At 39.3% G+C, this 13,153-nt stretch overlaps 1 long non-coding RNA gene across 2 annotated transcripts; it reads right to left on the reverse strand.

Moving 5' to 3' along the window:
• Nucleotides 1-1,325: 1,325 nt before the first annotated feature.
• On the reverse strand, nucleotides 1,326-10,994 carry LOC131402189 (uncharacterized). 2 transcript variants are annotated; one of them, XR_009218349.1, is made up of 3 exons: nucleotides 10,831-10,994; nucleotides 8,261-8,317; nucleotides 1,326-1,400 (listed from the first exon to the last, which is right to left on the reverse strand). It is a non-coding gene; the product is annotated as an uncharacterized LOC131402189 (long non-coding RNA). The 2 variants fall into 2 exon arrangements; XR_009218350.1 differs by lacking the exon at nucleotides 1,326-1,400 and adding an exon at nucleotides 8,024-8,142.
• Nucleotides 10,995-13,153: the final 2,159 nt, after the last annotated feature.

Genomic DNA, 13,153 nt, shown 5'->3' on the forward strand with positions numbered 1-13,153 from the left:
CTACAAAGTGACTGTGAACACTGAATCAGTGAATATGACCTACTGCTCCTACAGGAAATGCAGGGTTAGGTTCCTGCAAACCTTAGCCAAATTTTATTCAACTGATCAATACATAACCTTTTTCTCTGTGTGTTTCTCTTTCAAGTCACCTTATTTAATATATATTGTGGATATATTAACATTGAACTTAGACTAACAGCACCGTACCTCGTGTCTGAAAGACGCTTGTCAAACACAAATTCTTTCTCTGTGAAGGCACGTCACAGCCTCTTGCCCTGAGGAACACGGGGCAGCATTGCAGCACTACACATGGGGGACATATTAAACAGACGAGTCACCAACACAAGGCACAAAAAGAGAATAAATGAGGCACTAAATAGACTGCAAGAAGGACACTTGTTTACAGCATGGGCTGAAACAACAGGGCAGAGCGTCACCTTGTTCCCCTCAGCCGGGAACATGCACTTCGAGTGAATCAAAATTTTCACCACTTTGCGCTTATCTGCAAATGGACAGGAAAGCCCTGAGAGTGTTGATTTGGGGGCTGCCAGTACATTTTAGCTAGTTGGCAAGTGTGCAGACACGGAATCCACAAATAATGAGGATCAACTATATTATGAAAACATCTTTTCAAAACCAGAGTATCGTTAAGATATAAGAGCAATAATGATAACACAACAGCTAACATGTTAATGCCTACTATGTGCCAGGAGCTCTTCTAAACACTTTACATAAGTTAATGCATTTAAATCTCACTAAAACCCTATGAGACAGGAGTTCTCAGTAACCCCATTTTATAGATGAGGAAACTAAGGCTCAGAGACTAAATAATTTGCACAGGTTCTCCAGTTAAAAGCAGGATAACTGGGATTGGTGCCGAGACAAACTGGTCCAAAGCCCACAGCCTCAACCACTATGGTAGGAACGTGAGCGAATTTTCTACTTCTCCCCAAAATGCCCTTTCTGCTCCAGCCAGTGTGGTCTCCCACATACTTATTCACTCATCAAATATTTTCTGATTGCCCGCAAGGTGTCATGTACTGTGTTCAGACAGTGGAGGGACAAATAGAATGTCGACGCAAATAATCCATAAAAAAATCTATAAAACAAACTTGGGGTGAGTTTACTATGAGCCAAACTTTGAGGACCATATAGCCCAGGAGAGTCCTTTCACAAAGAAATGGAGCACTCCAAAGAAGTGGGGTGTACAGCATGGTTATATGCCATCAAAGAGCATGGACCACATGTGATTGCAATGTCCTTTTTACAATATCCGCAACCTTGACCTGTCAGCACCTCCACTGATGGACACAGTGGGTATCAGGTCTGCTGTCTCCATGGGCGTGGCTGTTGTCTCGAGTTGGGTGGTCACAGGATGAGCACAGCAATCAAATTCTAGCCTAGGGAGAAATGATTATACTTAAGGAAATGCCAATGTGGGGGAAGTTGCATTTACACCTTAAGGACATTGCTTTTGTCTTTGGGACATGTTAATTGCTTAGGGCGGATATACAATGGATGAACAGAGGCTACAGGCCCCTTTTGGGGGAAAAAAAAACAATGTCAGGCCCAATTAGTTTTACACCAAATGGCTTCCTCATATGCCCCAATGTATCCTATTGCTGGTCATTTATTTATTAAGAAGAAGGATAGTCTCAGCTTTAAGGAGCTCACGGTCTATGAGACATGAATAAAACAACAGTTATGGAAAAGTAGATAAGTATATGGTCCCAGAGTAGGGAAATCAAAATGGATCTCCAGGTGGAGACCTCTCAGGAAACGTCTCCAAGAGAAAGGAACATTTGACATGAGTTTAGATTAAGAAATAGGAATTAAGTTGATTAAAAAACTGGGTAGGAGGACAGAAGAAGCACATATAAAAAGACAGATATAAAGGATCTAAGTCTTTCAGAAAATCTGTGATATTTTTAAGGCTGGAACAAAGCAAACATGTAAGACAGAGTGGGTGATGAGGGTAAAGATGAGGACAGCAAGGGAAAGCCTGCGTATTCAGCTCAGGAGTCTGAATGTTCTCTAGGCTACTCTGAACAGTCATTGAAGGAGTCGAAGCAGATATCAGATTTAAGCAAACTTGGATTCTATAATGTAACTCTGGAGGCATGGTGGAGGAAAGATTAGAAGAAATTAAGACTGGAAGTAAAGGGACCTGTTGAGAGACTAGGCAGCAATCCAGATAAGATAGGCCTTGGCTCAGGTGTGGGGCCTGCAGGTGGAGGAGGCCAGGAGGTGGCAAGCAGTGCTGGGCTCCTGCAGGAGGAAACTGAGCTGCCTCTCAGTCACAGGAATACTGTGCCTCTCATGGCCTCCCCACCCCCATGCCCAAATGCCATGTTTCTTTCCACTTCTGTACCTTTCCTCTCTTCCCCCATCTGAAATCCTCACTCTTTCTTCCCTCCACCTACCCAAAAGTGGTCCCTTTGAGGACTTGATCTAGTCCATCTCTCCTAAGAAGCTGTCTTTAATTACAATTTCTCAATAACATTGCCATTTTTTTTACTTTCTGTAATGCAACTTACACTAAATAGCTTGGAAGAATCAAATTACATCTTGCAAACCATGTCATGTATGTGGAGGAACTTGGAACCCTATAATTCTTTGTATTTCCTTCAATAGCTACCACAAATACCTTGCACATATAGGTCAATGGACGCCCAGTTAAGTTGAGCAAAGTAGAAGCACCCTTTATAAACTAAGAACTTTTATGAGCTCAGTTATTCCTTTAGATCAGCTGTTTAAACCATTTGTTTTTCTTCACAGGTCAACAGTGTTGCCCAGCACAAATGAATTTTACACCTTCTCAAACTCAATAGAGCAAAGGTGGAATTTCATTCCCCCTGCAAGCCTTAATGCCTCAGAGAAAGGGAAAAAGAACATGTGACATCTAATTCTTTCTTCACATTCTCATCTCAAATTGCAACCGATTTCCAAATGCTAACTGGTTTTCATTGTTAAAACTGACAGAAAAAATTTCCCATTCTGGCTTTGTTTCTTTCTTTTTTTGTGTGAGGAAGATCAGCCCTGAGGTAACTTTTGATGCCAATCCTCCTCTTTTTGCTGAGGAAGATTAGCCCTGGGCTAACAACTGTGCCCATTTTCCTCTACTTTATATGGGATGCCACCACAACATGGCTTGACAAGCGGTGTGTCTGTGCGCGCCCAGGATCCGAACCTGTGAACTTGAGGCCACCACACTGGAGTGCGTTCACTTAACCGCTCCACACAGGGCTGGCACCTCTCTTTATTTCTAAAGCTGAAATGTCTAAATCTTTCACTGGGCTTGTTGGAGCTTCCATAAAATGAAAACGTACATTCCAGAAAAATCCTTAACTTTCCAGAATAATCCTTAATATAGTATGGTAAACACCTTTGCAAAATGTCACTGATTTTCAATGTCAGTGCCTCCACAAGGGTATCTTTGCATTATCTTCCCTCCCAAATACGTGTCACTTTGCTCCTCCCCAGGCTCATGGGGTCAAAGTGTTTACTGAGCACTAGGAATGATCAGAGTCTGAGGGAGACCTCAAGGATGACTAAGCCATATTTTCTGACCCCAACCATCTTTTTCCATCTCTCCTTTAACCTCTATTTTTCTCACTCTGGTTTCTACTTTAGTTGTGTACTTGTCTTTGGAATTGTTGTTTTGTGCTTTATAATTACCATGTAAATTCATGTTACATTTTGCCTTAGAGTTTAGAATGAACTTACATTAAACAATGTTTTCTCCCAGCTCTTTGATGTGTCCAATAACTTCTAACGCAATTCAAGGGGTTTCTTGTTTTTAAGTCTCCATCATTATTCCTTCAGAATTATGTTTACCCCACACTTTTGATCTGACCAATGCTGCTTTACCCTTTGAACTTTTCTATGCCAAGACTCACATGAGGAATCCCTCGAACACCATCAGCTAGGTGATCCCACATTCCTCACATCTGTTTTCTTGATTTGTTCCTAAGTAAGCATGTTTCTGAAACTAATAATAAATTGTACCAAGTGGTCATTGCATAAAAAGCACTATCACAGATACCTTAAAGAGAACAAATGGAAAGGAATATTCAATTCCTCAGATAAGTTTACAATCAAATGAGGCATTGAGGAGACCTGGGGGCACTGATCAGAGCAAAATCCTAAGAGAAGAGTTTTCAGTCCATTTCAAATGAGGTTAAAACTGGAATGAGATAGTATTTTAACAGTTATCTGAAATCATAAACATTTTTCTGACCTTTGAGAATTTATTTGCATATAAACTGTACATGTGGGGTAAGAGAGTGTTGATATTGTTCAATTTCTTTTTATTTTTCAGCACTTTGTAATAGATGTGGCTATTCACAATTAATAAATATCATAATGTGGAGAGACCCAACTATCAACAGTCTGATATTCTCAATTCTTACACAAAGCTTGAGTTTTAAAGATCAAAACTCATTTTAGTTACCTCTCATCTAGTCCATTTATATCAGAAAGTTGTGGAGTTTTAGGAAAATACTTCAAAACACAAATTTTATATGTAATTTCAAAAGCAAAAAATGAGTTAAAAACTGGATGGTAACCAGTTTTGCTACTATATATTAATCTTTAACATGGGAGCAAACCATTTTAGAGAATATAATTGATATTTGCCTATTTGTATATTGTATAATGTTAAAGGATTTACAGTCTTAATAATAATTTCAAATACCAGAGAATAAAAAACAGAAGTTAAATTTTATGAAATGGTTATTTATTTATATATTTTTTAAAGATTTTATTTATTTATTTTTCCCCCAAAGCCCCAGTAGATAGTTGTCTGTCACAGGTGCACATCCTTCTAGTTGCTGTACGTGGGACGTGGCCTCAGCATGGCCAGAGAAGGGGTGTGTCGGTGCCATCCCGGGATCCGAACCTGGGCCACCAGCAGCAGAGCGCACGCACTTAACCGCTAAGCCATGGGGCCGTCTTGAAATGGTTTTTTAGACATAGCAGATTTCAGAGCATATTACTGGAAAATAAAACAATCAGTTAGTGAGATTTAAGCAATGTGGTTTTCTTTTAAACTTGCTCATTCCATGGGAGCATCCATAAAAGCCCTCTGGGAGTGGCTGACACTCTTCCCTTCCGCCTGAGCACAAGTTGTATTTTCTTTAAGCATCAGACTCTCGGGCAACACCGTAGCCCTCAACTCCGTTTAGTTGAGAAAAGGCTTTATGAGTCTTGTGTTTTTTCTAGGGGTATGGATCTCCCAGACTTATTAACTACAGGGAGAGAGTACGAGTCAGAACACATTCAATAAACTCCAGTGTGCTCAGGTGAGAGGACAGGTGCCTGAACTCACATCTGAAGAAGAATTTAGAGGATGCTTTCTGACTCTGCTTCGTGCCTCTGACTAAGCAGTCCTGGACATCCCCGTTACGGCCACGGAATAACACAGGCAGCCTTGATGGACCAGAAGTCCTCCTATGTCCATCATTTGTGCAGAGCAAACTGGCTTGAAACCTCTCGTTTCCTGCTGCAGTGGTAATTTACAGAGATACAGAACTGTCATCTAGTGAATAAAAAGAAAACAGCAAGGTGTTTGACACGAAAAGTGACATTCTGAGTTTTTTCAAAAAGATCAGTGAAGCACTAAAGTTGGTAAAGTTGACACGATGTGGCACACGAAAGTTATAGTAAACATTAATAATGTGTAGGTGAACTAATCAGTTGCTCTCTATGCCTCTAAAACATGTCTTGACATCTGACTCATAAATAGTACAGTTTAACTATAATAGAATATCTTTGGAAATAACTTCGCATCTCATCTCATCCAATGCTGTTTGCAGGAGCCGGTATTAAATAGCCAGATGGTGAGTACCCATGTTGAAGCACCCTTTTTATCACAGTAGAGAGAATATGAGGCATAAGCTCAACGGACTGATGTTCAGATCTTCCCTCTTACCCTTGATCAATTTTGTAAACATGGTTTTCTTTATTAAATATGAATTATAACAGTTACTTTAAAGGATTACTGTAAGAATTGCATAAGGTAATACAGTAAAGGAACTGACGCACAGTAGATTGATAGTTAATTCTCCTTCCCTGTCTCTCTTCTAAGAAACATACAGAAATAATCTAAGAAGAGAACCTGTGTATAAAGTAAACTTATGACAAAAAGTCAATGACTCCTGAAGTAAGGGACATCATTGTTGAGTGCTTAACCTCAACTGCTTCCAAATACTGTTGACTCTCAATTAATTTTATGAGTTTTCTGTCTTCCAGACACTTCACTGGCTACAAGGAACGGAGAAGGTGTGAAATTTAAATTGATTTCACCCTTGAATGGTCTAGTTGTAACATCAGGTGTTTTAAATTACCTAGTTTTTCAGGTTTCCTGCTTATTACTGCATATTTGACCATGGTTCACAGCCCGAGAAAATTAAAAAATCATTATAATTTTACACACATGAATATATATCTTGACTATTACAGCTGGACTCTTAATATATAGAGCAATGTTGTACATGTTTTGTCCTTGTGGATAGTACAGAATACTTTTGTCTAGGTTTTCTTTGGCATTATCATTTATAATGAAGAACTCAGTAATATATGCCCTGGAAATAAGGGTTTAGAAAAATCTAACATACTATCCTAGTCATGCCTCAAAAAAAAAAAAATAACTAAATAAAAAGCTATAAAAATAATGAGAGGATATTTTGAAGGCACTATTTTTCTTAATTATTTCCAACTTTATTTCCCTTTACCTCTTTTTAATCTTTCTCTGGCTTATATGCTATTGGCTAATCATCTCATAGTAATTAAAGCACCCTCAGCTGAGTCCCCCATGCCTCTTCAAGTGCCCCAGCCTGATGTAGGTCTCAGCTGTGACAAAAAGAAGGTGGAAAACCAGATTTGTGGCACTATTCTTAAGAATATCTTTACTATTACAATAATACCTATATTTTTGAAAGTCACCAGTGGATTACAAAATGAAGTACTTGACCAATGTTGTATCCTCATTTTCCTTCCAGGGGGAGCACAACTTTCATGTGTAATGCAGGGCTGCTGCTTTATTGTTTTTCCCTTTCAAGACATTTTATTACTTGTAAAACATAATAGCGTTAATAGTGATTTATGAGTAACAATATAAACTTACAGACAGCAAAAAAGATATTATTTTAGAGTCATAATTTTATATACTGTAACAAACAGTAACACTTTCATAATGTACTATCTTGATTGATCATTAATTTTTTCCTGGTTCATTTTTATGCTAATTCATTTATTAGATTATCAAATATATACTTTTATGATCTTTATTTTCAATCAATATATTTGAAGGGACATCAGTTGTTCTTGGTAAGTGAAAGGTCACAAAAATTTTTGTTAATTTATAAGTTTGAGAAGGATCTTTCTACTTTTTAAAAGAGAAGTCATTTAATATTTGGGAAAGTTCTCAAAAATCATCAAATTCTTTAATTTTACAGAAAGGAATACTACGTTCTAGAGAGCCTAAGTACGTTGTCACACACTAACCAGAAACAGACCTGGGCCTAGAACTCAGCTCTGAGTCACCTGACTTCTACTGGACCACACTCAAGGGAGCACACCCTGTTCTTACTGATAATTTCTATTACTAAGTTATTTTCAAAAGCACAGTTGGGAGAAAGTGTAAATAAATAAAACAGATGATTTTATATAAAAAAGTAGCTATTGCTACCCACAATTTCTATTCCATATGAGTGTTTCCTTTCTTGCAGGTTTCTTTTTTTTAATAGTAAGTCCATTTTGGTAACAAGAAAAAAGACATAAAATTTGGCTTTTTAGTAACAAAAAAAAAGCTTCTGTTGAAATTAAAAAGACACTAACTAATGTTTCATCTACTACAGCAACTTAAGAATATCATTTGATTTTGGTAAAGTTCTGAGAGATTTTTTTAAAACTCATATCCATGTGACTATTAGTCCAGCCAGGCACATCTCCACATGACATCTCCTAGTGTGTCCAGTTTTCTGCTGGATCCAGCTGTTGTCAGGCCCAATGTTCTGGCTGGGTACAGAATGATGCAGCTTCTGAAAAGCATGTGCTCAGTTCCACTTCAAGGCTGATTTTCTCTGCAAAGTCTAAGTGGAAGAAAACATCCCCTTCCACATGACTGGATTTCCCTGCAGGCTTAGAGAAACAAGGTGGCCTCAGCAGATGGGCAGACAGGAAGATAAATGAGAGTCTGTCACAATTTTATGATAAATAAGAGAGAAAAGGATTTGACATCCTAACAAGATTTTCTTACCTGTTGAACAGCATCTGAACATATTTTTCAGAGTTTGCAAAATAGCAGATTGAGATTCTAGGTTGGAAAGGAAGAAGATAGGCAATATATTAAAAAATAAATTTTATAATTTCCTCAATCACAAAACAAAACTAAATAAAATACATCTTTAACCATAAGTGCCGAAAACCTCCAGTTTATCTTCCAGTTATAATTCTGTGTTATGAGAACATGAATACTTTTCAATATATTTAATATGTACAGTGACTAACACTCATGCCATTAATTACTTTTGAAATTAGACTAGCCCTATGCCCTTATTGACTGACATCAATCATAATTACTTTTCTCAATTCCTAGTTTCTATTTTGTGTCAGAATGTACCTGCTGAGACATTCACTTTTTATATTATTCACTTAGCATAAGTCTGTAAAATGATGGACGACAACTCAGCCATCTTGAAGGATGGGGTCTCAAATGCTATATCTCACTATTGACAAATCACCTTTTGGTTTGAATGAGAGACAATGAGCACTGTCACAAGAGACACTCGAAAAAAGGGATCTGGCTCCTTTTGTCTAGCCTTTGGGCGTCTGTGAGACTGCAAATTCTTCATACTGGAAAACCTAAGTGAGGACCAAGTCCAGGAATCTTTTTAAAGCTAGGGGACACTTTCTTCTACGTGAAGCTTGCATCGAAGTTTATAAACATAAGAAAAAAAACAAAGAGCATTCAGGGCCAGCTGGGTGGGGCAAGCGGATATGTGCGCGCATTCTGCTGCAGCGGCCCAGGCTTCGTCGGTTCGGATCCTGGGTGCACACCGACGCACCACTTGTAAGACCATGGTGTGGTGACATCCCATATAAAGTGGAGGAAGATGTGCATAGGTGTGAGCCCAACGCCAGTCTTTCTCAGCAAAAAGAGGAGTGAGAGATGTTAGCTCAGGACCGATCTTCCTCACAAAATCAAACAAACAAACAAACAAAAACCAAGAGCCTTCAGGAATATCCAGTGCTCCATGGATCGGAGTCTGAAAACCACTCATCTTTTCCGTCCTCCGCATTTTACAGATGAAACATAACACAAACAGTTGGTGACAACCTGAAGACTAGAGTTCGTCTCCTGACTGTCACCTCACTCCCAACCCCGACTGCTGTGCAGAGCAGATGCCTGACAAGATACAGCAGTCACTCCTGGGGATAATTTAGACATTCCCAATTCAGCAGCATTTTAGTTGATGTACTTGACAAGACTATAGAAAAACAAAAGGTATTTACTACTTAAATTGTATAATGTATAGTTAAATGACATTGAAAGTTTTCATTTCACTTACAGCACAATTTTGATGGGCCCAGGGGCCTTCTTTCATCTGCTCACCCTCCCCGGCATCTCAAACCTTCTCTGCCTTTCCCCTCTTGCTCACTGTGCTCCAGCCACACTGGCTTCTTGCTGCCCAACAACATCCGAGTCACATTTCCTCCACAGCTTCTCTGCAGCCCTGAGATATCTACATGTCCTCCTGCTCTGTCCCTTCCCTCTGAGCCTTGCTCCAGCCTCCCTGGTCTCTCTAATTAAAGTAGCAACCCATTCAATCTCTAGCTCTCCCCATTGCCTGTCACTTACCTTTTTCTTGACACAGATCATCACACGATAGACTATGTAATTCACTTGTCTGCCTACGTATCCATTATCTCACTTAGCCAACAAAAACAAGTTCTGTGAAGACAGAGATTTCGTAGAAAATTTTTTCCTTAGTGTATCCCAAACCTGGCATACAGTAGGTGTTTAAATATTTGTTGAGTAATTGTAAGAGGGAATGAAAGGAGTCATCAGAAGAATGATCACACCGTGGAAGTAGGTGCCACCATGAAGAGTGGGCATCCTGGGAAGGGAAAGAGGGAGCAAAGATTTTATATCTGGCAACACGGGTACCACTGTGCCTTTACTACTTCCTGCACATCAGCTTGTCGACGTAAATAATCCATAATCAATCTATAAATCAAAATAGGGGAGAGTTTATTATGAAACAACTTTTGAGGACCATGGCCTGTGGCCTTCCTTCCCTAAGGAAGGAAGGGCACCGAAGAAGTGGGGTGTACAGAGCGGTTATATACCTTCAAAGCGCACATATCGCAAGTGATTGCAATGTCCCTTTTACAATAGCCACGAGATCAGCCCTGCCAGATTGCCCTGCCAGAGCAGCTATTGATGGACACAGCAGGGGAGTAGATCTGGTGTCTCGATGGTCATGGCTGGTGTCACGTCTGTTGTCTGGAGCTGGGTGGTCACAGGATGACTGCAGCAATCAAATCCTAGCCTAGGGAGAAATGCTTATCCTTAAGGAAATGCCAATGAGGGGGAAGTTACATTCTTATCTTAAGGGCATTTACTCTTCTCTTTGGGACATGGTAAAGCAGATACACAGTACAGGTGGCAGACCCTTTTGGAAAAACAAATTCAGGCTGAATTAGCTTTACCCCAAATGGCTTCCTCATGTGTTCCGTTATATCCTATTGCTTGCCATTTATTTATCAAGCTCACTATGTCTTTCAAACAGAAATCATCGAGAATAGCATGAAGTAGTCACTTACCAACAAATGTCACTGTGGCAACAGAATATGAACAAGTCGCCTTCAAATATAACCATTCTCCCAAATACTGTATTTCACTGACTTAATCAAAAAGGGATTCTTCTCTCTTATACTGACAAATCTCCACTCTGAACTTAGCATTAGATGTAGTCAATTTTGAATAAAGACCTTTAACATCAAAGCCAGCCAATAGTTTTTGTTAAAGCAAATCCAAACTCGGGAACAATTTTGTTTTCAGTCACCTCCAATCCTCTCAAACTCAAGATAAGGTCCCGGCTTTGTGTAGATGGAGAAAAGCTTCTCTTCCTCTTTTTCTATTCAGATAGTGCAGGGAAGATCCCAAGGTGTCTGCTGGTGGAACACTAACAGTTCTTCACATTAGAAATGCATGCAATGTTTCCTAGCTTCTTTTCTATAGGCCGAGGTCTGATGAGCTGCCCCAAGGAGCAAACATATGGGCTCCAGCAGTAAATAAGACTCTGTGCAGTTTACCACAACAATGAACTACAAAGATGTATCAGGAAATATTTTGAACACCTACACCTAAGGTCTGTTTCACTCTGTCTAATTCCGTGTCTACCTGAACTGAATTCACTCTTCATCCCTATCCCATTTGTGACAGTTTTTATTTACTTGAATCAGCATGTTATAACATCTAAGAGAAATTTATCAAAATACTCTCTTCAAAATAGCTAGCTGAGGGCCAGCCCCGTGGCTTGGCAGTTAAGTGCGCAAGCTCCGCTGCTGTCAGCCTGGGTTCGGATCCCGGGCGCACACCGACGCACTGCTTCATTGGCCATGCTGGGTCTGTGTCCCACGTGCAGCGACTGGAAGGATGTGCAGCTGTGACATACAACTATCTACTGGGGCTTTGGGGGGAAAAATAAAAAATAGATAAAATCTTCAAAAAACATAGCTAGCTGAATTATAGGAGTTGTAGAGGGTCAAGATTTTAAGAGGAAAGTCATGTACAGAGTAACTGTACTACAAAATTAAAAGAAAATGAATGAGAACAATAAGAGACAGAAAAAAATGATAAGGAATACAATAGAGAGTAAAAGTAAGAAAAAGAGATAAAAGAAGAAAGAAGGTGTAGGAAAGAGAGAGAGTCAGGAAAAGCATGAGAAATGGCAGAAAGGGGCACGAACAGAGGGAAGACACCAGGCTCAGAGCGAATGACAAGTCAGCTGGCTTCTGAGCAAGGCTCAGGTCTGGAGTCACTGGGCTGCATCTGAGAAATCCACTCAGTTCTAACATCCTGAGAATGACCACGCCTCATCCAAACTCGGACGACACTGGTTACCAGCGTTCTCTTCTCCCAGGACCTGCTGGAGCTTTGAGAACTGCCTCTCTCAGCTCTGGGACTGACAGAGTCCCCATTAAATATTCATCAACTGGGATGGTTGTTTTGAAAGAGTAACATAGAGAGAGCTCTATCAAGGGTACACTTAAACCTGCCAACTCCTTCACTAATCTTTCCAAAGAATTAAGAACTAAGCTGTTTAAAAAAAAAAAAAAACTACTGTTAAGCGAAGTAGCAGAAAACTTTCCTGGCAAACTTTAAATGTTCCATCTTTTTTGAAGTTACCTCACAAAATTCTGAGCATAGTCTGAAATTCTGGGCTCCCTACTGTTCCAAATATGTTTCAGAAATGATCTCCTCTTCATCACAATGTAAGCCTATGCCTTATGAAGCAAAATAAACTTGGATGAGTTTTATCTTGTAGAGAGAGGGCAGCAGGAAAAAGAGTAGGATGTGCCTCTCTGCTATGAAGGATAATTAATAAAATCACACCAAAATATACAAAATATGCCTCTAAAACTGAATGAAGCAGACTCTAAAAAGTTTTACATTTTAAGTAAAAATGCACTTACATAAAATTATACATCAGTTTGTCTAAAATATAATCAATTTTATAGAAGAAGAATTCATTAAGTTTCATTTAAATAGCATGACATGATTAGCTGCATAATAAATGGTAGATATTTTAATTCGGGTATACCATTGTCGGGGGAAGAGGGAGAATCTCCCTCTGTCCTTTTCCTTAAGGTTCTTATGGCTGGCCAAATAATTAACATGACAGGTTAGAAGGAGAAAATAATACCAAATTTAATATCATATATACATTGGAGAAAGCAGGGACACTGCGTTTCTCAACACAATAGCAGAAATTCTCTTCTTAAATACCATGTCCAAACAAAGACAAAGAGGGTGTTGGGGGTGGGGGTGTCAGTTACAGGAGATCATCACTAAAGTCCTGTAAACAAGAGAAATGTTTATTATGTAGTTTTAAAGCCTCACCTTCTGCATTGATAAGTATCT

Source organism: Diceros bicornis, assembly GCF_020826845.1.
Source record: "Diceros bicornis minor isolate mBicDic1 chromosome 30 unlocalized genomic scaffold, mDicBic1.mat.cur SUPER_30_unloc_5, whole genome shotgun sequence".
Taxonomy (NCBI): Eukaryota; Metazoa; Chordata; class Mammalia; order Perissodactyla; family Rhinocerotidae; genus Diceros; species Diceros bicornis.